At 43.7% G+C, this 5,431-nt stretch overlaps 1 pseudogene; it reads left to right on the top strand.

The window, feature by feature from the left end:
- Positions 1 to 226: 226 nt before the first annotated feature.
- On the top strand, positions 227 to 2,359 carry LOC119310673 (annotated as a pseudogene).
- The last annotated feature ends 3,072 nt before the right edge of the window (positions 2,360 to 5,431 follow it).

The following is a 5,431-nucleotide window of genomic DNA, read 5'->3' as shown; positions in this document are numbered from 1 at the left end:
GTGATCAACAGGGAAGTAAACATGGTTGCCCCAGCAACGAAAACATACTTGAAGTGGTCAAAAAAAACCCATACTATTCGACCAATCTGACCACCCAGCACACATTGCCACCCCTGGGCGGCAAGCGCTGGTGGTCGACCCAGTCGTTGGGGACACTCGACTGACCAAGGTTTTTATGGACGGTGGTAGTGGTCTGAATATCCAATACGCTGAGGCCCTCAAAGGGATGGGCATCCCGATGTCCAAGCTCAGTGAAAGCAACATACGATTCCACAGAGTCATCCCAGGAAAGAAAGGCTATTCACTCGGCCAAATCACTCTTGACGTGGTTTTCAGCGATGAGAAGAATTATCGCAAGGAGAAGTTGACCTTCGAGGTAGTGGATTTCAAAAGTGAGTACCATGCCATTTTGGGTCGACCTGCATATGCTCGTTTCATGGATCGACCATGTTATGTATACCTCAAGATAAAAATGCCCGGCCTCAAATGCGTGATCACGGTCACTGGGAGTCAACAAAGGGTAGAAGATTGCTTCCAGAAAGGTTGTAAGATTGCTGATGATCAGATGGCAGCAGTGGAGTTTCAAGAGTACCAAAAGAATGTAGATTTGAGTGATTTGTTGCGCTCCAAAAATCCCGCCTCACAGTCTGCATTTTAGTCGGCAGGTGAAACAAAGACAGTTCACATTCACCCGACCGATACAAACTCTGCTCCGACCCATATTTCAACAACACTCGACAAAAAATAGGAAGAAGCGCTCATCCAGTTCCTCCGTGAGAACTGGGACATCTTTGCATGGAAACCATCAGACATGCCAAGTGTACCCAGGGGACTTGCTGAGCACCGTTTGTGAGTCGACCCAAAAGCAAAACCTGTTAAAGAGCATCTTCGTCGGTTCGCCACGGAGAAGAGGAATGCAATTGGTGAAGAAGTGGCCCGCCAACGTCGTCATGGTCCCCAAGAAAGATAAGTCACTTCGTATGTGTATTGATTTCAAGCATATCAATCGGGCCTTCCCAAAAGATCATTTCCCTCTGCCCCGCATCGACCAAATAGTCGACTAAACTGTGGGATGTGAGCGCTTGCCCTTTTTGGATGCGTATTCCAGGTACCATCAGATCCGTCTGTATGGACCCAATGAGATAAAAACAACTTTCATCACCCCATTCGGATGCGTTTGCTATGTCACCATGCCCTTTGGCCTCAAGAATGGCGGTGCCACTTTCATGCGCATGATTTAAAAGTGCCTGCTCACTCAAATCAGTCGGAATGTGGAAGCATACATGGATGACTTAGTGGTCATGTCACGCAAAGGTTCCGACCTGCTGAATGACCTGGCTGAAACCTTTGCCAACTTAACAAGATATGATATCAAACTCAATCCATCAAAGTGCACATTCGGAGTTCCAGGCAGAAAGTTAATCGGTTTCCTCGTTTCCGAATTGGGGATCGATGCAAATCCAGAGAATATTGGCACAATCCTCCGAATGAAACGCCCTGTGTGTGCATGATGTTCATAGAACCTGCCTTCCAATCATGTATGCACACCTGGATGATGATCCAATTCTTCATCTATCGCTATCATTCGTGTGCAGAAGGAGGATGACTTCACGCTGCAGCAGTTCCTGCGTGCCCGGGAGCACAACATACAAAAGGCGTCGGCGATGCTTCTCCGGTACCTTGCCTGGAAGCGTGTCACCCTGCCCCATGGCTTCATCTCGGACGACGAGGTGCGAGGCGAGATCACAAAGGGAAGAGACCGCCACCAGGGCTTTGACCGTCTTGGTTGCCCCATGTCGTATCTCTATGGTGGGCGCCACTTCCCCGTCCGGGGTGATCACGAATATCTCAAGCACTACGTGGCCTACGCTTTTGAGAAAAGCTGCACCAGGTATGGACCCAGATAGATCCATCAGTTTTGCATGCATTCACAGTCTGCTAACTAGCTAGCTAACAGTAGATTGATCGAGTGGTTAACTGATGGGTTTGTCTGAATCGTTATAGGTTGTCTGCAGGACAGGAGAAGTTTGCGGCAGTGATAGACCTGAAGGGATGGGGGTATGCGAACTGCGACATGCGGGGGTACCTGGCAGGGCTGGACATCATGCAGAGCTATTACCCGGAGAGGGTGGGCCGGGTGTTACTGATCCACGTGCCCTAAATATTCATGGCTGCGTGGAAGATGGTGTACCCCTTTATTGATGACAAGACCAAGAAGAAGTTTGTGTTCGTCGCTGATAGGGACCTCGACGCCACGCTTAGAGACGCCATTGACGAGTCCCAGCTCCCCGAGGAGTACGGTGGCAAGCTCAAGTTCGAGGCCTACAACAGTTTTTCACCATCATCCAAGTCCGTCTAATGCTCAATCGATAGCAATCACCTTCTGATATATGCAATTAAGGTTCTGGCGTCCAAGGAGCCAGCCCGAGAGAGGTGACAATCCTTGCAAGTGCGGGGATCGGCTCACTGCTCAGCTACTTGTTGTAATTTTTTTATGAAAAAATGGTGACTCATACGTGCCCAGTTATATATTTTTTTTCCTATAAGACCATTATATATGTTTAAAAAACCAAGTGCTAACATTTCTCGGTGAAACATATCAAGGACACAAATGAAATCATGTTTTATGTTTTAAGTTGCAAATTAATCACGATGGTGTTTGATACGTCCATTTTGCATCATGCTTTTATATCAATATTTATTGCATTATGGACTTTTATTACACGTTATGTCACAATACTTATGGCTATTCTCTCTTATTTTACATGGTTTACATGAAGAGGGAGAATGCCAGCAGCTGGAATTCTGGGCTGGAAAAGGAGCAAATATTGGAGACCTATTCTACATAACTCCAAAAGTCCTGAAACTCCCCGAAAGTCATTTTTGGATTTAATAAAAAATACTGGCGAAGGAATCAGCGTCAGGGGGGCCACACCCTGCTCACGAGGGTGGGGGCGCGCCCACCATGTAGGGCGCGCCCCCTGCCTCGTGGCCCCCCTGACAGGCCTCCGGTGCCCATCTTATGCTATATGAGGTCTTTTACCCTGGAAAAAATCATAAGCAAGCTTATGGGACGAAACTCTGCCGCCACGAGGCGGGACCTTGGCGGAACCAATCTAGGGCTCCAGTGGAGCTGTTCTGCCGGGGAAACTTTGCTCTGGGAGGGGGAAATTATCACCATTATCATCACCAACGATCCTTTCTACTTGAAGGAAAAAATAATAAAAATTGAGGAGGAGAAGATGATATTGGAGTTGCATGTTGCGGATGTCGTCGATGATCACAAGATGAAGATGGATGCAATGCGGTTGAAGATTAGAAAGATTAGAAAATATGACATTCATACCGAGGCTTGGTATCATTATGCAGTTGGATCAGTTGTTACCTTGGTTGCCATTATGATCGCATTTGTTTTTGCATATAAATGTTTTACATAATTTCAATGTATGGTTTAATTAGATGCTCTGGAGAGCTATATGTTGCACATGCTATGTGGGTGAAATCCCTTTGTAACAGACGAGTTTCCGTATGAAACCCTGATACTTCGAAAGAGATTGTCTGTTTTATACATGAAGTGCATCCAGGTTTTGACGTAAGCCTCTGTACTTTCTTGCACATGCTATGCGGGTGAAATTATGATACCATGCCAAGTTGGAACCTTTTCAGAGTTCATTTCAAATGCTTTTTAATTTCATGGTCTTATAGCTCAAAATAATCAGTAAATGCATGAAAAATAACAAATGAAGTTAGAAAGGGTTGTAAATTGATGATGTGGCTTTGAGTGATGCATTCTGAACACAGAAAAACTATGGAGTTCAAATAAGTTCAAAAAAACGAAATCCTTTTGTAACAGACGAGTTTCCGTATGAAACCCTGATACTTCGAAGGAGATTGTCTGTTTTGTACACGAAGTGCATCTAGGTTTTTCCGTAAGCCTCTGTACTTTCTTGCACATGCTATGTGGGTGAAATGATGGTACCATGCCAACTTGGAACCTTTTCAGAGTTCATTTCAAATGCTTTTCAATTTCATGGTCTTATAGCTCAAAATAATCAGTAAATGCATGAAAAATAATAAATGAAGCCAGAAAGGGTTGTAAATTGATGATTTGGCTTTGAATGGTGCATTTTGAACACAGAAAAACTATGGAGTTCAAATAAGTTCAAAAAAATGAAATCCCTTTGTAACAGACGAGTTTCCGTATGAAACACTGATACTTAGAAGGAGATTGTGTGTTTTGTACATGAAGTGCATCCAGGTTTTGCCGTAAGCCTCTGTACTTTCTTGCACATGCTATGTGGGTGAAATAATGATACCATGCCAAGTTGGAACCTTTTCAGAGTTCATTTCAAATGCTTTTCAATTTCATGGTCTTATAGCTCAAACTAATCACTAAATGCATGAAAAATAACAAATGAAGTCAGAAACAAAATAAAATAAATAAGTAATTTGAAACAAAATAATATAAACGTTAATAAAATAGATAAGTAGAAACAAAATAAAATAAAAAAATAAAGTTTAATAACATAAATAAAATTTATGAAACTAAAATTATCAAAGTATTTTCTGTTCAAAACATTATACGCAACCTCTAGTATTATTGGAACTAAAATTATATAAAATTGATGCAACTAAAATTATCAAAGTATTTTCTGTTCAAAATCATTAAAAGCAATAAGAATTTTCATACAGAACTTTTTTTGTTAGAAACTTTAATAGCAAAAAGAATTATCATAAAATAAAATTAATAAGTAATTATAAACAAAATAAAATAAAATAAATAAGTATTTTCTTGTAAGTAGAAACAAAACTAAATAAATAAAGCAAAAAAGAAAACAAAAAAACTGGGAAAAATAAAAAAAGTTGCCACCAACTGGGCCACCACGGCCTGAATACGACTAGAAACCCATCCACGGGCCAGGATTCAGGCCCGCAGTAGGCCCAGAAGGCCCATCAGGCATAGCAGTAATCATTAGGCCCGTAAGGCTGGAATGGAGAGGAGCTCGAGAGGGGTGCGGCAGTGGGGCTTATAAACCACTGCGCACCCCTCTAAACTAGTGAGGTGGGACTAAATTTGGCCGTGACGCGGGCAGCACGGGGGCCTTTGGTCCCGGTTGGTGGCACCAACCGGGACTAAAGGGGCTGCATTGGTACCGGTTCGTGGCACCAACCGGTACCAATGCCCAACCTTTAGTCCCGGTTGGTGCCACCAACCGGGACTAAAGGCCTCTGCTTCCCGCCCTTTAGGCTGCTGAAAAGTGACCTTTGGTCCCGGTTGGTGGCACCAACCGGGATTAAAGTATGGCATTAGTCCCGGTTGGTGCCATCAACGGGACTAAAGGCTTTGCTATATAAGCAACACTTAGCAGTTTCTGCAAAAATCACTCTTCTTCTCCGCCCCGACGCCCCCACGCTGCCCCTCGTCGCCGTC

Source organism: Triticum dicoccoides, chromosome 5B (assembly GCF_002162155.2).
Source record: "Triticum dicoccoides isolate Atlit2015 ecotype Zavitan chromosome 5B, WEW_v2.0, whole genome shotgun sequence".
Taxonomy (NCBI): domain Eukaryota; kingdom Viridiplantae; phylum Streptophyta; class Magnoliopsida; order Poales; family Poaceae; genus Triticum; species Triticum dicoccoides.
The sequence above is the reverse complement of the archived record's forward strand: the minus strand, read 5'-3'. Positions and strand labels throughout refer to the sequence as shown.